The sequence below is a fragment of the Dipodomys merriami genome, unplaced genomic scaffold, assembly GCF_024711535.1.
Source record: "Dipodomys merriami isolate MVZ:Mamm:240054 unplaced genomic scaffold, mDipMer1.0.p SCAF_15, whole genome shotgun sequence".
Lineage (NCBI taxonomy): Eukaryota > Metazoa > Chordata > Mammalia > Rodentia > Heteromyidae > Dipodomys > Dipodomys merriami.
The window spans coordinates 17,067,109-17,089,575 of NW_027202826.1; positions in this window are offsets into that span (position 1 = coordinate 17,067,109).

Below are 22,467 nucleotides of genomic sequence, written 5' to 3' on the forward strand. Positions count from 1 at the left end.
CCACTCAAAGGTTCCTACAGGAAGTTTGTATAAAAGGAGCCTCGAAACTATTAGGTACCATCTCAGATACTAGAAATAACTGAGTAAATACAATGTTATCTTTGTGCTCATGAATGCTTATATGAACTATTTCCAACACGATTTGGAAATTATGCTTAACACTTTCATACTTCTTATTACTTATCACATGTACTTATATACTAAATCCCATAAGATCCTGTGATGTAATAACTGCTATTTTATAGGGTAAAAAAAGAAAAGTGAAAATCTGAACTATAAAAGACTTAACACCACAGTCTACTTCACATCCATACATCTGATGCCAGTCTTTGAATTCAGAGGGTTTGATTCTTGAGCTAAGAGCCTAATCACTACATCAACATCCTTCAAGGAAAAAAGATTCACAGCAGTTGAAGTGCTTCTTCAGCTAAAATGAAAGACAGATTCCACATTCTCTTAGCCATAAAGAATATTCGTGTACATACAAAGATTTTGACATTTAAATCAATTGTTATGACTATGAAAGCCACTCATAAAAGTGTGGATTTAATCTAATTCAGTTTTGTTTAATAGATGATTAAGAATGTACTAGCAACTAAACATTCTATTGGGATCTATGAAAAATAGAAAAGTAGAATTAAATCTAAGTACCAGAGATTATTAGAATAGAAGAAAGACAGCCCTCGGGGGCTGGGAAGGTGGCTCAGTGGTAGAGCGCTTGCCTTGCATGCATGAGGCCCTGGGTTCGATTCCTCAGCACCACATAAGCAAAAAGAAAAAAAAGCCGGAAATGGCGCTGTTGCTCAAGTGGTAGAGCGCTAGCCTTGAGCTGAAGAGCTGAGGGACAGCACCGAAGCCCAGAGTTCAGGCCCCATGACTGGACCAAAAAAAAAAAAAAAGAAAGAAAGAAAGACAGCCCTCAGATGTTTGGACCGGAGACCGGAACAAGATAAATGAAGTCCTTCCTTTAAGAAAGTTAATATGAGACATCCTTCAAAATAAAAATGTATAAAAACCATAAGATTTGTACATGAAGAACATAAGGCAAACAAAAACAGATACTAGTGAGAACTGAAATGCTACTTTGGCAGGACATGCTTTTATAGAATTAGACAAAGGATGAATAAAATAAATAAATGATGATAACAGAAGACTCTTTGGCAAAAGTTAGTCTTGAGGGGAAAAGGATAAAACATTGACTACATAGGAAATTAACCTTGAATAATTAAAAAAGTGAGATCTATAATGCAAGAAGAAAGAAGATAGACAACACTGAGGGAAAATGATTAAACACTTAGATGCCAAGTTTTCCTTCTGTGAGCTAAAGCAAAGACCCAATAGCAAGGAAGGGCCCTTAGATTAAAATCAATATATTAATAATAACAGCAGCAAAAGCAAAAAGAAATATGATTTATATTCAATAAAAAGAATATTTGAGAATAATTAAAATGTATTTTAACAAGATTATCTAAATTCCTTCAAGTTATTTTTATTTGAATTAAAATAACAATATTATTATTGAGTTTAAAGATAGGGCAATCTACTGGGTGCTGGTGGCTCATGCCTGTAATCCTAACTACTCAAGAGGTTGAGAATCTGAGGATTGTGGTGCAAAGCCAGCCCAGGCAGTAAAGTCCATGAGCCTCTCCAATTAACCACCAGAAAACCAGAAGTGGCCCTGTGGCTCACATGGTAGAGCACTAGCCTTGAGCTGAAGAGATGAGGGACAGCGCCCCAGGACTAGAGTTGAAGCCCTATGACTGACAAAAAAAAATCAAAACAGAACAATCCTGTAATTGACGTCCATAATAATAATGTCACTCTATCTGATGCCCTACATCATGCACATACATTTTTCTAATTTGGGGAAGGGAAGGGAAATAACAAAATGTTGAAATAAGGATATAGGATGACCGATTGTAAAAATGAGATGTACAAGACACTATGTTGAAAACAAACTTTACAACCTGGGGGTGGGGAGGAATTGGGAAGGTGGGGAGGGAAGGGATGGTAGGGGAAAAACAAAGTAGGAGATAACAATGCACACTAGGAAAGGTACTCATTACCTTACCCATGTAACTGTAACCCCTTTGTACAGTATTTTTACAATAAAAATATATAACAAAAAAAAAGAATTACTGTCCTGGGTTCCTGAAAGTGAAGAAAAGAAATCAAGATCTGTAGTGCATTTTGAGGGGAAAAAATTAACTCAGAAAACAAATACTGAACTTAAATCATAGCAAGATATTTCCCATTAACAGATAAATGAAATCAAATTTTCCTTATTAAAGACCAGATATATATATATGTTATATATATTAGAGAAAAAGGTCATAAGAAGTGTGGGAATTAGAAATTATAGAGAAATCAAGCAACTTTCTTGCAAAGGTCCTTAAGAGCAAACTGATAACATAAGGCAGCATAGAAATTTATTAAACTGAATTTTATTTCTTTTTGGTCACTAGTACACAGTGATTAGGCTACTGACATAATAACTTGGTTATTATGAGCTACCCTGTCTCTTGCCACAGATAATTCTGAAATTTCAGAGGCAGAACAAATAACAAGCAAAATGTCTGATGTGGGTTTAGCAGCCTTGGTTTTACCACATGATTGCACCATCTGTAAAAGCTAACCTCCATAGAGTAAAGGAAATGAAACCAGGAGATTTCTGCAGCGTTCTTTAATCCTGGTCCAAGAAATGGCACACATTGTAACTATCCACATCCCATGAACCATGATTCGGTGTCCATGGCCAAGATTCAATCTTCTACAGTCATTTGCTGTTGGGTTACAGTGATTTTTACAACAGCCAGGGAAGTCGCTGGAGGAAGTGCTCCAATGAACCCTTCCTGTGATCAGGATCCTCCTTCCACAGTTTCCAGCACTTTCTAGCAATGTATTCAATTAGGAATAGATCAGTGGATGAATCCATTGATGAAGGTGCACTCATGGTCTCATTTTCCCTGAATAGCATCACCAGCAAAGTTCCAACACCTAAGTCTTCAGGGTAGAGTTCAGATTCAGACCATTGTATTCATCGTCTATGCGGAAACTAGAGCCAAATCTCCCATTTGCAGATAAACATTGTTGTAAGGACATACAAATTTACATGAAGGATTGGACAAGGTGATTTGATCCACACATCCTAGATTGTTTTGGTTTGAAATCTCTGCAGTCCTCCCTAGCTGTCATATCCCCAGGAAATTCTGGAGGCTATGCATGCATGTGTGACAAGACAGCTTGTCTGTGCTGCTCAGAGGCAGAAGGAAGAAAGAGTTTAGATTATAACTGCAACAGAATGCAGCACCAAAGTCTGTAGCCATCATTTCCAAAGTAGACCAGCAGCACAGTGAATGTGTGACTGGTACATCTGAGCTTTAATATGAACTGGGTAAATACATGGGGAAAGTAAGCATAATGGAATAATCTCTGCCAGCTGTCATAGAAAATAGGTAACATATTTTTCTCTTGATCAATGAAAATTTTTCACACATTTCTCCAAAACAAGTTGTAGTTCCCAAGAGATTCAATTTCTAGCTTAAGTAACAAATGGTATTATTCACAAAGAATGAATAAGAGGTTATATGTGGATATAAGTATATTTCATGCCTTTCTTTAGTAAGAAGTTCTAATAGCATTATTACTACAAATGTGCAATATCTTTTAGAGTAAATCAGGTTTTTGTATTGTTTTGTTGTGTTGTTTTATTTGGGGGTGGGGTGGGGAGGGAGGTGGTCCTGGGGCTTGAACTCAGAGCCTGGGTGCTGTGCCCTGAGCTTCTTTTACTCAAGATGCTGCTCTATCATTTGAGCCACATTGCCACTTCTGGCTTTTTCTAAGGAGTTTTATTAGGTGTAACTATTTCACGGGCTTTCCTTTCCCAGTTGGCTTCAAATCACGATCCTCAGATTAGGATTACATGTATGAGCCATCGATGCCCAGCAACAAATCACTTTTAACACATACTTCAGGAGCAACTTATTGGTTGTTTTAATTTTTTATCCTTAATTAGTTGTACAAAGAAGTTGCCATTTAACAAAGCAGGGTAAAAATATTGATCAGTGTCATTCCTTTCAACATTTTCATACATCCCTCCTCTACCCACAACTTTCCTCTATCATCTTAATTTCATAGATTCTTGACTATATTCTCCCCTCAGGAGCAATTTCTTTTGGGCAGTAGACAAAGATAACTATGTCTCAAGAGAAACATAAGGACTTTTTAAGGTTTTTTTTTTGCTGCTATGTGTTAAAGATATAGCAAATCTATGTAAAATAAATCTGAAATGTAAAGAGAAATCCAACTGAATTTGAATAGTTAGCAACTTGTCTTTATGTTTACAGCCTTCAAAAAAGCATCACAAGTGTCACTAATACCTCTGATTTGCAAACAAGCCAACATGAAGAAACACAAATAACTAAAGCAGAATTTTGCAGGTTATTGTTTCTCAGTAGTTTATCATTTTGTTATATGGTTTTAACTACTCTAGTGACTTAACTCTCCACTCTTTTGAATTATATTCCTATTGCTTTTGGCAGTGAATACTTTTGCCAACCAGAAAATTGCTTAGACACACCTCCTAGGACAATTTAACTCGAAGTAAATTAAGATAAGCAATTTTAAATATCAGAGGAAATCTATCCAACAAGAGGTAGCATTTACAAAGGCGACAGGACTTTTAATCAAATACTTGAAATTGATTCTTTAAATCTCTACTTTTAAAGTAAAAAATCCTCAGGCAGAGTTTGTAATGCTGAAAAGATGCCTCTGTTTATAATATTTCTTGCTATTTCTTCATATCTTTCAAGTATGCTTTGACAAGTTGAATTAATTTAAACTAAGGTATAATTTATATTCAATATAGTTCATATTCTTCTAGATGTACGTTGATAAGCTTGATAGGTATTTCTCTACATACTACAAAAGTCAAATTATAGAATATTTCTATCACATTTCTCTCTGAAAAGTTCATTTATGTCTTCAAGCATCTAATCTCCAACCAACAGAAAACCCAGACCCAGACATCTACTGTGGCATGTTTTCTCACTGAAGATTTATTTTTGCATGAAGAATTTACATGAATGAAATCACATACATTATATTGTTTTTGTATCACATCTTTTTTTTTTTTTTTTTTTTTTTTTTTTGTCAGTCGTGGGGCTTGAACTCTGGGCCTGAGAGCTGTCCCTCAGCTCTTCAGCTCAAGGCGAGCGCTCTACCACTTGAGCTACAGCGCCACTTCCGGTTTTCTGGTGGTTTATTGGAGATAGGAGTCTCACGGTCTCTCCTGCCCGGGCTGGCTTTGAACCGCGATCCTCAGATCTCAGCCTCCTGAGTAGCTAGGATTACAGGCGTGAGCCACCAGCGCCCGGCTGTATCACATCTTTTTCTAGGTAAAATATCTTTTGTGACTCAGGTATATGATCTGTATACATTTGTTGTTTTTAGTTTATTCCTTAAAAGAGGTCCATACCATCAAGTATCACAAATGATACACTGGTAAATGCTTTAAATGCAGGGAGCTCACGGGACACTGATGAAAGTAAACGACAATTTGTGGGTGAAGATAGGAGGGAAGGACTGGGAGAGAGCGAGAGAACAGAAGACTTTATACAAAAGGAAATGTACTCATTACCTGACTCATGTCATTTTTGTAAGCCCTCCCCTCTCTATATCATCTTTATAATAATGATAATGTAAATTAATAAAACACAATAAATCCACCCTTCTAGGAGGGAAAACATCTTTTGATTTGTAATCTGTTGATTTCCAAGTTGTAAGTAATCTAATAGTTGACTATTGCCAAAGGTTAACTGTGATCCTTGTTTGGATATATACAGCTTTGTGGGAAGGAGAGAGAACTAGTACTTGGAATAGAATTCCAGGCTCACATGGTAAGTACGCCTTAGCTTTACACATCAGATTCTTCTGAGATGATGCTGGAGCACACATGTAAGGAAATGCTGACATTCAAGGAGGCCATACACTGAGTCACATCAAGGATGGGACTTATTTTTCCCTCTTCATTTGAGAACTAGCCAGAGTGTGGAATCTCCCTCTCAATAACATTGGAGTTCTTAGGCAACATGACTTCATTTGTGATCATTGGTTGCTTGCTCCAACACTTTACCTCACATACTTTCACAGATCTTGGAGAAGCTACAAACATTAAGTTGACTCCTACATGATCGTTTTTCCTACTTTATAAATGGTTCTATTCTAAAATCTGCCCACATTAAGATATTTCTATCTTTGGAATTAGATTGTACTTTAACTCATCTAACTACAATGAACAAAACAGTTTAATGTAACAACAGGTAAAAGCTGATCCTAAATGTATCACCTAGCTGTTCATTCTCTGTGAAAACTCCTAAAAAGGTCATAATATTACTGTGTAACTTTCACTTCCCTGACTAAGGGAATTTCAGATTTTCAGTTTATCCTTATGCTGTGTAGACACAGCTGCTTCTAGATAATAATGATCAGGGAGCAGCAGAAATGTACTGAATGAAAATATATACAATCCCATATTTTCTTTCTGGGGAAAAGAGATTGGTTCTCTACCTACCTCCTAATCCATCAGGCAAAGTCCAGCCAGCACTCACTTTTTTTTTCTTATTCTTTATTTAGCAGGAGATACTTACATAAATGGGCCAACCATCTGGATGTGGACATGTAAACGTAGAATTTGCCTGTGTTATTTATTATTCTTCACTAAAAACATGCACATGTCTTCTGAGAAGGTTTGAGATTAACTTCAAAAATATCTTACTGAAGTGTTTATAATGTTAATATCCTCTATTCCCATAAAAATAAAGTGGAGATTGTCAAGGTATTTTTGGAAAGAAAGTAAATATTTTGTCTTCATACTTGAGAGCTTTTTCTCAATATCCCTTTTCTGGGATTTCATTTTCTACTTTTGCCAGTAGTTGAAATTTCTGCTCGTACAGTAATTTTAACCTGCCATACTGAAGAGATCCTGAACTCTGGCCCCATGAGCTAACTTGAAAAACTGTCTTTCTATGTCATATCCCTCTTCTTCCACTTAATGTCCTGTACTGTCCACTCATCTCCTTCTTCCATTCCAGCACCTGGTTGATGCTGAAGTCCCAAAAGAGTATTAGCCACAAGAAAGTATTTAAGGAGAGGAGAGGAAAAAATTGAAGCCATTCCCATTTGTAAAGAATAAAGGAATGTTCTGGCACTGGTGCCTCACAACTATAATACTAGCTACTCAGGAGGCAGAGATCTGAGGATCTAAGTATGTAAGATTCTTATCACCAATTAACCACCAAAAAAACTGGAAGTGATTCTGTGGCTCAAGTGGTAGCGCACTAGCCTTGGGCACAAAGAGGCTCAGGAACAGAGCCCAGGCCCTGATTTCAAGCCCTACAACTGATTTAAAAAATAGAAAAAGAAAAAAAGAATAAAGGAATTTGCTTAAGAAAATAGGGAACATTGACAGAAAAAAAGAAAACTTGAACCCTTGAAGAAAGTATTACGGTCAGTGTACAAGTCCTCAAGAAGTGGGAAAAGTGAAGATTCATGCGATCTAAGGAGCTCATCACTGTCAAGCTGAGAGGTTTACACAATTCCGTCACACATTGTGATAAAGCACCTGAGAAAATCAACTTAAAGGAAAACCAGCTTATTCTATTTCATGGCTTATTCTATTTCTGGCTACAGAGATCTTAGACTTATGTTGAGGCAGAATACTAGAGTATTTTGGTGGCAGGTAAGCCAAGAAGGGATGGGAAGGGAGGAATCATAATGGCCCTTACAAAGGTACACCCTCAATAATCACCAACCATTAGTCCTCACCTCCTAACTTTTCCTTCACTCCCCAACAATTCCACTAGCTAGGCATCGTCATTTACAATTTAGTATTTGGCAATCATTCCAGATGAAAATCCTAAGAGAATATGAAAAATAGAAAGCTTCATTTTAAGGTGATTAATCTGAAATAGATCTGTAGTGTAAATGTATATATTACAGCTTAGATGGTATGATACTGCTGGTGGTATGTATATACCTGTGCATGTATATACATACACATACAGACCTATGGTTACGATAGCTTTATATTTTAAGAGCTATTGGGACCTAGGTATAATGACACGTGCTTGTAATCCCAGAACTAGGGAGGTTGAGGAAGAAGGACAGGGAGTTCAAGACTGGCTTTGGTTACATAGCAAGATCCTGTCTCAAAAGGAAAGAGAAAGAAAAGGAAGGAAGGAAGGAAGGAAGGAAGGAAGGAAGGAAGGAAGGAAGGAAGGAAGGAAGGAAGGAAGGAAGGAAGGAAGGAAGGAAGGGCCACTGGCTAATTTAAATGATCCTACACAAGAATATATAGTTTGAGACAGAGGCTTCATTATACAACTCACGTATCCTTCCATGAACTTTAGCTCTGAGTCCTTGTAAGATTCTTAACTAATACAAGAGATAGCAGGTTTTTTTTCTCTATTGGCCATTTATGTTATTAAAGGTATATCAATGCCCGGTAGGTTTTGCTTTTCAATATAGCACCCTATGCACAATTTTCTATTTAGCCCATAGTTCACACATTTAATGAAAAATTAGGTTACTGTATGTCAATCAGGACAGCTGAATTTTGCTGCTAGAAAATTACCAAAGATGCTTTGAGATAAATTTTTATGCAAAAATCTCACTACAATGTCTACAGTGATAATGAGCTCCACCAAACTTACAAGAGAGTTAGTTGGCTATTATTTGCTGATGGATATTTTTGGTTCTTTTTTGCACAAGTAGTAGTATCCTAAGAACTCGCTTTTATTGTCTGACACAAGAATTATGAAAAAGTGAACTGTGGCTCTCACCTAATCTATATTAATAGCTACTAATATCTAGTATGCAAACAAAACAATCTAATGCTTGCAAATGCCAATGTATATTGGCACAGAATATGGTAGACTAAAGAAATGACATAAAATTTAGAGACATATTAATAATCTCAATTTGAAATAGTCATGATTTGTACTAGCTCCTATGTGAGAAGGTGAATATGTGGGCAATATTAAACTCAAAGTCTCTTTATAAACTAAACTTTCATCACAGATATAAACATTCCAACTTTTCAAATATAAGCAATCAAATTGGGAGACATTTTTCATAACTGTATTTGGTAATTTTGATTCAGATGATAAGTATTAGTAAGGAAGCAGAACTGGAATAGAAAAATGGAATTAGATTGGGGATAGGTGTGGAGAAGAGAGGCAGTATTTTCAAGACTGCCAGTGGTTTACTAGAGACACATTACAGCTACACTGGAAGAGTAGCCCAGCATTGCGTGGGATGATGGGACTGCACTGTGTTAGGAAAACACAGCTGTACTTCCTGTTCCCTGTGAAATGCTATGCTAGAGAGACAGATTGCACGGAGGTGCAATGTGTGCTCAGTTTGTTCCTATAAAGGACAATTTTATGTGTTGCCATTTCTAACAGAGTTTAGTCCCTCCTGAAAATTGCTTTTTCATTCCCAGGGAAGAGAACTCGGGAGTGAAATGTTTTCTTTTAAAATAGAGAAAGAAAAGAAAAGGAATTCTATACTTAGGGGGAAAAAAACCAACATCACTTGTCAGTCTATAGGTACTCTTTTACTGAGTGAGTGAGCAAAATGAAAACTACTGAGGTTGACACCAGTGTCACAAAATCTCCCCTTGTCCTCCAACCATTTATAAAATATTTAACCTTATGATGCGGTGGCATGAAGAAATTAGCTGAAGCTACACAACATCTGACATTATGACCGGAGCATTTTAGTTATCCATGAATCCATGTTAAACGTAAGTCCACATATTCAGGTAACTCATTCAGTAAAAGATCATCAGTTCCTATTTACAAACCAACACGTTATTGATTAGCAAGCAGTAGCTCCTTAGCTTTGTAGTTCCAATAATAGATGAGCAACTTGGAGCATCTTAAATTGTTTTCTTTCAGGGCTTGAAGTACTATACCATTCCAAGAGCTCCTTGATGTTAGAGTTTCTGTTGAGGAATCTGCTGTTAGCCTGGTAGTTTTATATTTGTATGTTATCTCTGTGCTTCTCCCTTGCAGCCATCTATATTCTTTCCTTAGTATTTCAACTATACAATGCCTTAGAGAGATCCTTTCCTATGCCCTAAATGCCTCAAATGACCATCTAAACTTTCTCAAGAGTTGGGGAATTTTCTGATATTTTTCATCTGCTTTCTATTATTTTAGCTTCTTCTTCTTCTTCTTCTTCTTCTTCTTCTTCTTCTTCTTCTTCTTCTTCTTCTTCTTCTTCTTCTTCTTCTTCTTCTTCTTCTTCTTCTTCTTCTTCTTCTTTCTTCTTCTTCTTCTTCCTCTTCCTCTTCTTCCTCCTCCTCCTTCTCCTCCTCTTCCAGCTCCTCGTCCTCCTCTTCCACCTCCTAGTCCTCCTCCTCCTCCTCCTCCTCTTCTACCTCTTTTTCCTTTTCCTTCTCCTCTTCTTCTTTTGCTGCTGCTCATAAGTTTGTTCATTCTTTAATAGTCTGTTACATATTCTTAATTTTCCTATTTTTATCTGAATGTTCTATCTCCTTTACTTTGTTTTCCAGCACTGATATTTTATCTTTACATTGTTCCACTCTATTGGCCTATTTGTTATATGATCTACTGAACTTTTCTTGCTATGTTGCCCCTGTTGGTCTAGAATCCATGAGATCAAGAGTTTATTCTTCCTCAATCTCCTAAGCAGATAGAATTACAGGCAGGTATCACCATACCCAGCCATAACAAAGGGTTTTTTTAAGAGGAGCATTTATTTATAAAGCCTTATAGTTTCTACACAAGCACTCTAAAATTTTTAATTAAGTTTTTTTATTGTGAAAATACTGTACAAAGGGCTTACAGTTATATGAGCAAGGTAATGAGTACATTTCTTATCCAGCATTGTTGCCTCCTCCTTTGGTTTTCCCCTCCCACCTCCTCAGCTACACCGCCCACCCCACCCTGACTAAAGTTCTTCTTCTAACATAGCGTCTTGTACATCTCATTGTTGCAATGGGTCCACCTGTATCCCTATTTAAACAATTTGTTTTTTCCCTTCCCCTCCACAAATTATACCAACATCAAATACAGTGAAAGCAGGGGTTATACCATGAGGGAGGGACATATAAAGAAATCATCTTATAAATATGTTAGAAACAATCACAAGAAAGAAAAAAAACATTTGATTCCTTATCTTGGGATGCATTTCACCTAACATCAGCTTATCTGATCACTTATACTTGTTTCAGACATATACTAGTTATTGCAAATAAGGGAAACCATGGGACCTATGTTTCTTTGGGCCTGGCTTACTTCACTTAATAGAATTTTTTCCAAGTATTCCATTTCCTAACAAATGGGGCAATGTCATTCTTTCTGATGGAGGTATAGAATTCCATTGTGTATGTATACCACATTTTCTTGATCCATTCATCTACTGAGGGGCATCTGGGTTGGTTCCATATCTTAGCTATGGTAAATAATGCTGCAATAAACATAGTTGTTCTTGTAGCTTTACTATGGTCTTGTTTGTGATCATTTGGGTAAATGTCCAAAAGTGGGATTGCTGGGTCATTGGGGAGCTCTATGTGAAGTCTTTTGAGGAACCTCCATATTACTTTCCAAAGTGGTTGAACAAGTTTACCCTCCTACCACCATACCTCTAATACTTTAAACTTTAGCTTATTTTTCATATAGAATCTTACTTTGGGGCAGGACTATCCTTAGACCAAGATTCTCATACCTTCTTCCTCCCTCAGCTAGTATTATAGACTGGCATATACCACCATGCTCATCTAGCTAGCTTATTTCAGCCAAGGCCTTGCCCAGTTTTTCATCTTGACTGACCTCAAATTGTTTTTCAATTATTAAATTTTGTTTATGTATGTCTCAAATCTCTGTGACACATTTTTTGCTCAGTTGTTTCCATTAAGAAGTACTGATATTAAAAAAAAAACACATTAATAGATTAAAGCTGCCAAAAACCAAGTAAAGGTCCATAAAACAGTTTCTTTTTCTTCTGAGGTTTTACAATTGGACTAAATGGTCAATTCATTAACTTCAAATGGTCAATTGAGACAAACAGTTATGAGACCATTCTTTCACCACTGGTTAAAGTTGAAGGTCTTGCCGGGTGCTGGTGGCTCACGACCGTAATCCTAGCTACTCAGGAGGCTGAGATCTGAGGATCGCGGTTCAAAGCCAGCCGGAGCAGGAGAGACTGTGAGACTCCTATCTCCAATAAACCACCAGAAAACCGGAAGTGGCACTGTAGCTCAAGTGGTAGAGTGCTAGCCTTGAGCTGAAGAGCTAAGGGACAGCGTCCAGGCCCAGAGTTCAAGCCCCACAACCCACCAAAAAAAAAAAAAAAAAAAAAGTTGAAGGTCTTAACTACCATGCATAATTGGTGGCAGGTTTGAATGAAAAATAATAATAATAATTTAGATTTCTGAGCTTTCTGGGCAGACTTGGAGACCTTCATCTCTAGAATCCTCCTTGTAGCTGATACCGATAATTGTCAGCCTCAGATCATAAACAATAAAGGATCAAGAAGGAAGAGTACCAGGAAGGCCTCCACCATACCAATGCATGCTTAGAACTATATCAATGCTACTTATATCACCCAACTTCAAAAACTTAGCATCATCTTCAAGACCAGAATAATGATCCATCTTTTTCTTTTATCTCATTAGAATTGCAAGTCATGCAAAGCTGTGTGACAATACAATACAGGAGAAGAGTCAGCACCAATTTGGCCTGGAAAGGTACAGGGGAAATATCTGAGCAGTGAAACCCACTATTTCCCTTGATAGACCATTCTCGCTGTCACCGGTAATGTTTCCTGATGATTATCTTTGACAGACACATTCTTGACATCGAAGCCCGCATTGTCCTCAAATAGAGCTTCACTGAAAACCTCCTGACACACTTTAACAGAATTTCCCTCAGCAGTGGCCCTGATTGGAGCAAAGCTGACCACCATGCTAGGTTTGAGGAAATCTGTTTCTACTCAGGTCCTAGGGATAATACCCGAAAATCAACTTTATACATGCTGGAGAGGAAGACCTATCAGTTAAGCACATTGATGGTAGAAAGCAATTCAAAGCTTAAAGCATTGTGGCTCCAGTGGCACTATCATCTTTATGAGTGAATTTCGATTCCTTGAAAACTTGGCTCTAGCATACTGTCACCATTCCAATCAGAAATTGGCACAAAGCTACCATTTCAGGTCTTTGGCCAATTTTCTTAGTGTAAGTGCTGACATGCAGACAAAGAAGTATCTCTCTACTAAAAGAAAATCATTTATCTAGCCATAAAAAGACATAAAGTCTATACTATCAAGTGAACGAAATCAATCAAAAAGATGATGCAGTCTGATTCCATCTGCACCAAAGGCATGTCATATTTGAATTGCTTAAAACTGGTAACAAAGAGAAAAAATCTCACAAGTAGTCATATAGATATATCAATATATTGATATATGGATACCTCTAGATAAAGATGACAGATTAATTTCATATCCAAAATATGTTATGATGGATAATATGGATTCTAACACATGTCACTTTGGCATATTGAATTTTAGCTTTAATTTAATTTTTAATCATCTTCAAATAGTTGTATAAGAGTTTCAATTCAATGATCATTATTTAGAGGTAAAGGCTACTGAAAAGACACACCCACAAAAATACCTCAATCTTCCTCTCCCCTGGTATACTATTTTTCCAAAGGCAGAATACAAATTTGTTAATTTGTCTTGAAAAGACAGACATCAACCTCCTAACCATTAGAGGCTTTTCTAGAAACCATTCCAGACATGGGATCAGAGGTACCTACATAACAAACTTTCCTAACAGGGTCATATTTATCATTGATTCCCCAACAGCTTATTTTCTCATAATGTGCAGCCTTTACAAACTCAGAGTCCTTTATCTTTGTCTCTTAACTTTTCTACAAATTTATTGGTCTTTTTAAATGATGTTTTATCTGCTGACATGATTTCCACTACTTTCAGTTAGTATTATTGAATACTCTCCTGGGTATCACAATGCACATCTTAATAAACTTATGTTTGTTTGTTTGTTTTTTGCTGTTGTTAATCTATTTTTGTTGGTGGTGATTTATCTAAATATAGAACCCCAGGCAGTTAATTTAAGTAAGTATAGGAAAAATGATTATTTTTCCTTTTCTACAAATGTAAGACAGAATACAATAAACATATTTCAGAACAAAAACATTAATATTTGTAACTTAGAATTTTACCAAGAGACCATAAAATATAGAGCAAAATAAAGGCTCTGTGAGACACACTGTAACATAATAAATTTATCACCTGCTAGGGATTTGAACAAAAATTATTATTTTTGTAATACTTACTGAAATGAGCATTAGAAAACATCTGTGAACATTGACCAGAAAAGATTTCTCAAATGCAAAAACCAAGGCATGATCCAGAAAGTGAATTACTGATATGTAAAGATTTAATGATTCTTAAGAACTCCAAGTTCATGAAACACTGAAATACTGAAAAGACATGCTAAAAACTGAAGCATACTTTCAAACTGTATAATTGGTAAGCAATTGCTGTCCAGAACACATGAAAAACTCTCAAAACAATAAAGAAACATAAGCCAATTGGCAAATGATTTAAATAAACACTTTAAGAAAAAAATGTCAAGTAAGTGTATGATAGAATATGTGCATCAATAACTATTAACACTGAAGCCACAAGGCATATTACTACATAGCTATTAAAATATCTATAATCTAAAAGACTGACAAACTCAGTAATGGTGAAGAATATATAGAAACTGAAAATCAGTGCTGATAGAAACATCACAGTCACACTGACAAATAGATTGACAGTTTCCTAAAATCACACACACACACACACACACACACACACACACACACACACACACACACACACACACACACACACACACACACACACACACACACACACACACACACACACACACACACACACACACACACACACACACACACACACGGTCTGACCTATCCATTCCATTCATCGTTTTATTCTGGATCAATTAAATTTTCATAACTACCAATATAAATATCCGTTCCAACAATGTTTATAACATTCCCAAACTGGAAGCAATCCAAAGATCTATCAACAGGTGAATGAATGAATAAATTGTAGCATATCCATACAATTCAGCTGTACAAAGAGATGGATAATTTGATACATACAATAATGTAATTTGTTGTCAAAAATTACTCTAATAGACCAAGAAAGTAAAAAATAGTACCTTCTTTAATTTTATTTAAAATTCTAGTAATTGTAAACTAATGTATAGTGAATGAGAATGAGAAATGAATGAGAATGCTTGAAAGGGAAACAACCAAATAGCATGAGATAATTTAGACTGATAAATAGGATTATTGCTTTTATTGTGGGTATTGTCTTAGAGCCCTATTTATCCATTTATCTATTTATCTGTAGTTCTTCTATTTATCTACTAATTATTTACTTGCTATCTGCTAGATATCTAAAATAGATGACAACTAGTTGGACAGATTATGGAAAGGTAGGTAGGTAGATAAAATGATAGACATAGATAATAGATGTTGATACATATAAACATATTTTCATGTTAAACATAGACAGTTGATTGTATGTCAGCTCTATAACAATGAAGCGGTTCTATGAGCAACATTTTAGCTCCAACATGCTTATATTCCCAGTATTCTGCTATGGAAGTGTCCTGTTATTTAACTCCGAATTTTTCAACCTCATCTGAGAAAGGAATGAATTATAAGGATAAAATTTTGCAGTATAAAGACAATGAATGTGGTTAAAATGATAATTTAGTGCTCTTGAAGAAAACCACTACCAACACAATCACTAAACAACAGAATGACGGTTTCTAGAAATTACTGAGTTCAAAACTCACAGGAAACATAAGGGGAAACATCATTAAATCTGTCTGCAAACTGATCCATGAACTGAAAAGCACAATCAGGAAATGGTACATTTCTTAAAGTGTTGCTGTTTCTCTGCATTTAGAGTGAAAATTGCCAGACTACAAATTGAAATAAAACCAAATTTTCTACTGTAGGATGAACCTAAGTGCAATCATTTAGAAGTAACTGAGAAGATAATTACGGAGAGATTAAATGTTCAGGATCTATTCAGAGGGTTTTCTGTAAGCAGCAAATAACCACTGGTCCTAAAGAGAGGTTTGCATCTGATGTGAGCTGCCCATGTAAATGTCCACAAACTTGGTATAATACATATAATACCTGAATGTGTTATTAATACACAAGTTGTTCTTACAGGCAGAACCTGAGGCTGTGGTGGGCAACCATTCTTACTGTTTCAGTTTCTCTGAATCTTTCCACCAGTGCCAAACACAAGCATACTGTTAGCATCCAATAAATCTTAGCTAATCTATGCTGGATTGTTTCCTGTTTGGTTTTTAAATTTTCCTCCCTTAATTCATGGGAAATCTAGATCTTGGCAGATTGATGTTTTGTCCCAGGCAATATTAACACAATTTTAAAATGTCTCTTTTCTCAGGTAGCATATTCTATTCTTCCATCAGGAAAGACAGAGGAACACAAGAGACCAGGGACAATAGAGCATCACCAAGACAACCACAATGGAGAAGTTTATTAGGACTAACAAGCTGTAGAGTTGGAGCATGACAGAAAAGCAATAGAATCATGGAGAAGGTTAAATAACCTCCACATTAGCAAATCAATCTGGTGCCAAGATCCAAAAGCTCTTCATAATTCCAAGGTGTTACACTACTTAGAATAGCAATAATGCAGGGCAAGAGAATAAGGAAATAGTCAAAAATTAATAAGCTGGGAAACTGCTAACAACCAAGTTATAACAAAGAAATATTTGGCAGAAGATATCTGAAAAGTGGTTCAAGAAGACAAGGGGAATAAAGTATCACAACATAAAGGTTTGGGGAAATGAAAGGTGCTTAGTCTGGACAACCATTTAAAAATCTTGGCGATAGGCATGTACATTAGAGCTAGAATAGAGTTGATTGTACTCTCCTTGTCTATTCTACCTGCTGGTGTTGAAGGGCATTTCTTGGCTTCAGTCTGCAACACTTCAACCTGTAGCTGCAATGCATTTTTTCTATGTGCATGTGGCTGTTTTTCTTTCTGTTGTTTGTCTGTTGTTTGTTTTTTTGTTGTTGTTGCCAGTACTAGGGCTTGATCTCAAGGTTTCTTTCCTCTTGTTTAGGTTTCTTGTTTTCACAACCAGTGTTCCACTACTTAAGCCACTTCTCCAACTCATCATGTTTGCATGGCTAATTTGAGGAGTCTTGTGCACTTTGCTCAGGCTGGTTTCAGGCCAGATCCCAACTGCCTGAGTAGCTAGGATGTGAGACACAAGCCACTGGCACCTGACTCTGTGGAGCTATTTTATAAATACACTTGTGATGGTACTCAGGCCTATGTACATTATAGATTCTGTAACTGAATTATATTTCTGTAGTGTGTAGTGTTCACCCTCTTGTCATATTATTTGATACTTACAAATGCTTGTAATGAGAGCATGTTTGGGGAAAAAGATTGTTTATACACCCTCATACATTAACTCTGGGGGAAAAAGGGTGTGTGTATGCACACACACATAGACATAAATATTGTTAGTGTAAAGCAAGTCACAATTCACCAACACACAATATACCAATATACAACCATCATTATTACTCTGTTACATTTGAATCTTACAGGATGTTTCCAGTGATTCTTGCTAAGACTTTGTCTCCACAGACAAACTTTAGTTTCAATTGGCAAGTGAATTTCTTTTTTTAAAATAAGTTTTTTATTGTAAAAATACTGTACAGAGGGGTAACAGTTACATCAGCAAGGTAATGAGTAAATTTCTTATCAAGTATTGTAGCCTCCTCCTTTGTTTTTCCCCTACCATCCCTTCCCTCCCACCTCCTCAACTACACTCCCCCCTCTCCTATCCCCACCCCGCCTAAATTATAAAGTTCATTTTTCAACATAGCGTCTTGTACCTCTCATTGTTGTAATGGGTCAACCTGTATTCCAATTTAATCGATTTGTTTTTTTCCCTTCCCCTCCACAAATTATACCAGTATCAAATACAGTGAAAACAGGGGTTATACTGCAGGGGAGGAACATACAAAGCAACAAAGAAATCACATGGTATCTTATAAATATGTTAGAAACAATAGCAAGAAAGAAAAAACAGTTGTGTCCCTATCTTGGGGTTCATTTCACTTAATATCATCTTATCTGACCTTTTCTGCTTGTCCCAGACATATTCCAGTTATTACAAATAAGGGAAACCATGGGACCTATGTTTCTTTGGGCCTGGCTTACTTCACTTAATATAATTTTTTCCAAGTCTTTCCATTTCCTAACAAATTTCTAACAGAATGTTGCTTGACATTTTAGGTCATATTAACATGCAAAACAACATGAAATAATGAAGACAGATGTTGGAAATTGACTCTTTGGACAGTGAATGCTTCCAAAATTGGGGTCCTGGTTGGAATATAACAGTTACAGACAGGAAATATTTTGAAATCTAATCTAACATTTTTTCATTACTTTCTTATCTATATGCCCATCAAAACAATACAACACATCTTGAGTTGTAGTATTGGCTCATTGCTTTTGTAAATATTCCCACTCTTTCTGAGTTCAAACTATTAACACAAGACCATGAAAAGCAGAACTGAAGAAATGGTCAGAATTTTATAATTAGATAATTATATGATATTTCCATCTTAAGATTAAATGATGTCAAACAGTTTATAGCAAATCCTGTAAAATAATTAGAAATAATTAGAAATATTCTTTATTTTTGATATTATTTTTTAATTTAAAAACATTTAATTCTTAGTAATTTTTAGTAATGACTCTATTTCAAAAACTACATATAAGCCACTTGTTGGTGACTCACACCAATAATCCTAGCTGTTCAGGAAGCTGAAATATGAGAATCAACGTTTGAAGCCAGCCCAAGCAGAAAAGTCTGTTACATTCTTATTTCAAACTCACCAACAAAAAGCCAGAGGCAGAGAGTATCTAGAGTAGACAAAAATCAAGTGAAAGCATGAGGTCCTGAGTTCAAGTCCGGTACCAAAAAAAAAAGCTAACAACAATTTTGAAAAAAGAAAACCTACGTGTAAGTCATCATAGACTGGTTCTGACCTCTGTGCAATATCATAACATGCTGATGATCAACAGAAATATTTTCAAATCTTTTTGCCTGCTATCTCAGTTACACTGAACCTCGATGCTGAATGTCTTTTAAATTCTTCTAAATGACTGACAGAGCTCTCAAGAAGGTTTGCTCCCAAAGAAAAATGCCAAGTCTTTATGTTCAAAGTTCTCAAACTTCACTCAGAAAGAGCTGAATAAGAAACTAAATTCTGGAGTTTCAGCTATCCCTGCAGATGGACATCCAAGTAGATGGCGTTTGCACTAGAGCTCACTGCGTCTAATTTACGCTGATTCCCTGCATCCACTTAGGCACAGTTTTGCTGTGAGACCATGACACTTCATCTTGCTGGTTCCCTAATGAAGAATTCCTGTCTTACAAGCATATAGACAATTACAACGATTTCAAAAAGATCACATATCCAAGGTGCAATTACGCCACTAAGAAGTGTATTAAGAAAATGAGTAGGAAACTCTAAAAACTCCTTTGGAACCTGGCCATTAATCTCTAAAAGGAAGGAAACATAAAGGAGAAGTTTGTCATGAGCCCACCCAGTCTCATTAGGGAGGAAGGGACCAGGGAGCCGGCCCTTTCTCACAGAGAGCAGTGGAGAGGGGCCTCGCACCCAAACAATTGCTAGCCTGCTACCATCTGCAGTCATTAGGTTCAAGTGTCATTTTTAAAAATTATATTCTGCAAAAGAGTCCCAAGGAAACAATAATGATCATTTAATGGGTTTCACAGTGACAGAAACATCATCACTCTTCCCTATCTGACTTCTGGACCCAGCAAGAAGGGCAGATGGGTAACAAAACACTGTTCTTCATGATGGTAGAGGATAAGGACTTTTATCAACAGGAAATGGTCTTCCTAATGATGATACTGCAGTTAACACTGGCTTACCCACAGTGTCAAAGGCAGAGGTTGAAGGTAGATTCTGTCCTAGAATGAAGTCCTTCAAATTGACAGTCCAAGGACTGAGATGGGAGGCTTTTCAATTCCAGGTGAATACTTCTCAAGAGAAAGGGAGGTATTTGTGCCTAGGTCATTCTACACCACACTGAGGTATAGGAGCAGATGACATGCAAAGAAAGTCTCAGAATATTGTTCTAATAGAGCTTCCTCTACATGATACAAATCAGGAGAGTAGAAAAAGTTTCTGCCTCTCAGTTTTACTCAACCATCATTCATGATGGATAGAAGAAAGAAAGCAGGAACTATATATATTTCCCCAAGCAAAGAATTAGGGATCAAGGAATTTAGTTCACACCCTTAGTCAAGTTTAGTTGTAGGTGTTCAGAAAAGTTGAGCAGTCGTTAGTGTAGTTTCTCAGATAGTCATGGAACGTGACTTTGAACGTGTAAATGCTACTTGAACAATTGCTGCTCAAACTGCGGCTTATTAGTAGACTAGAACTTTGTAAATTACAAACCCAAGTTTTAACAATTTCAAAACATAGCTCCATTGTCCACTCTACTTAGGCCATCAGAGTACCATGACCAAGTGTGATAACTGCTGGAATGTTATGCTAGTACAGAGTTAGGAAGAGGTACTCCTGGATGATTACATTAAGAACACTAAGTCTGTTTAAGGACTATGTACTCTGTGTTCTGAGTAGTTCAGATACTATTCATTCTGCATGCTGGGATGATACATAATCCCATGGGTCCTCAAGACAGACTGAGAAAAACAAAATGAATGGCATTTAATACATACTGGTGTTTATAATCATACTTAAGATCAGCATGTTCTACCACAAATAACAGTGTATGTACAAGCTCAGATTAGCATAGTTCAGGCATTTTCTCTTCACACAATGTTCAAGATTAGAGTTGTCATTCTCTGGCTGTCAAATGTGGTTCTTACAACACTGACAAACATCGATACTTGGGATTAATCTCTGCCTTATTTCTTCAAAAGATGATTTCTTTTCATCAGACCCTTGGGTGGATTAGCAATCAATAAATACCATTGGGAAATTATTGGCAAACCATGGGTCAGAAAACACAAGTATGAATACACAGCAATAATGGAGTTCCAGGTATTTTGCTATTATTCATATTTTCTGATCATCTGGACATTTAATTACCAAGGAAAACTAAGCTTTCAGTATGTGTGTGATGAGCAACTGAACAGAAAGGAACATTTCAGTGTGCTTTCAATGAATGTAGCAGGTACAGAGTCAGTAACTGTGAATCTCAGCCTGTCTGAAGCTCCTCATATAAATGCGCCATCAGCTAGCATTGTAGAGTTATCTAGTATATTGGAGATTAAGACCTGTGTTTGCTCTTCAAGTTTCAGTGACTGTGTTTTGTTTATAAAGATGACAGTAACTGACTGTTAGAAGCCAGAGACCTGGGCAAGTGACTCTTCATATCTTTTGATGGTCTTAAATGTGGTTATCTATGATTACAAAGAAAATGTTACAATTTCAGATAACTGGGGTTTAAGGTAGTTACGTGTTAAAATTGCTGTTATCATAGGGCTGCTCTTATGTTCTACTACTACAACCGCAGAATGTATTATCTTCCTCTGAATCAGAGCAAAGGATAGCTTCCTAGTGTCAACTGCAGGAATACAAAAGACTAAGCCAGGAAGTGGCGCTGTAGCTCAAGTGGTAGAGCACTCGCCTTGAGCTGAAGAGCTGAGGGACAGCGTTCAGGCCCAGAGTTCAAGCCCCACGACCGACAAAAAAAAAAAAAAGACTAAGCCAAAAATAAGCCTGGTTCCCGGTGTCAGTCAAGCTAGTTCCCAGTGCCAGGACCTCTCCACAAACAGGCCTATATCTCAGTTATTTTTTACACCATACTCAACCTCAAATTAGGATTTAAATCGCTCCTGATCTGTATGAGTTTTCTATTGCCACCAAGATAAATTACTACCCAGGAGTGACTTAAATCATCACAAGTGCATCATCTTCTAGTCCTGCTTGGATGTCTATGCTAAACTTCCGGCATCACAGCTATGTGCTTTCCTGTTCCCTGGCCGAGAGCACATCCACACTTCTTACGTCATCCTCTCTGTCCATCTTCCATTCAGCCATGTGACAGCCTTCATCCTTTGTTCTTACACTTGTCTCCCTCAAACCATAGGTAAGCATCGTTGCTGTTTTTGTTTTCTTTTCCTTTTGTCTTGTGTGTTAGTTTGTATTTGGGAGAGTAAGGGCAGACACATAAAAGGTAGAACAAGGGTGAAGAACTACAACAGTGGTACTCACTAGACACTACGTGGAAAATGAACCGTGCATCTTCCAGGAGAGGG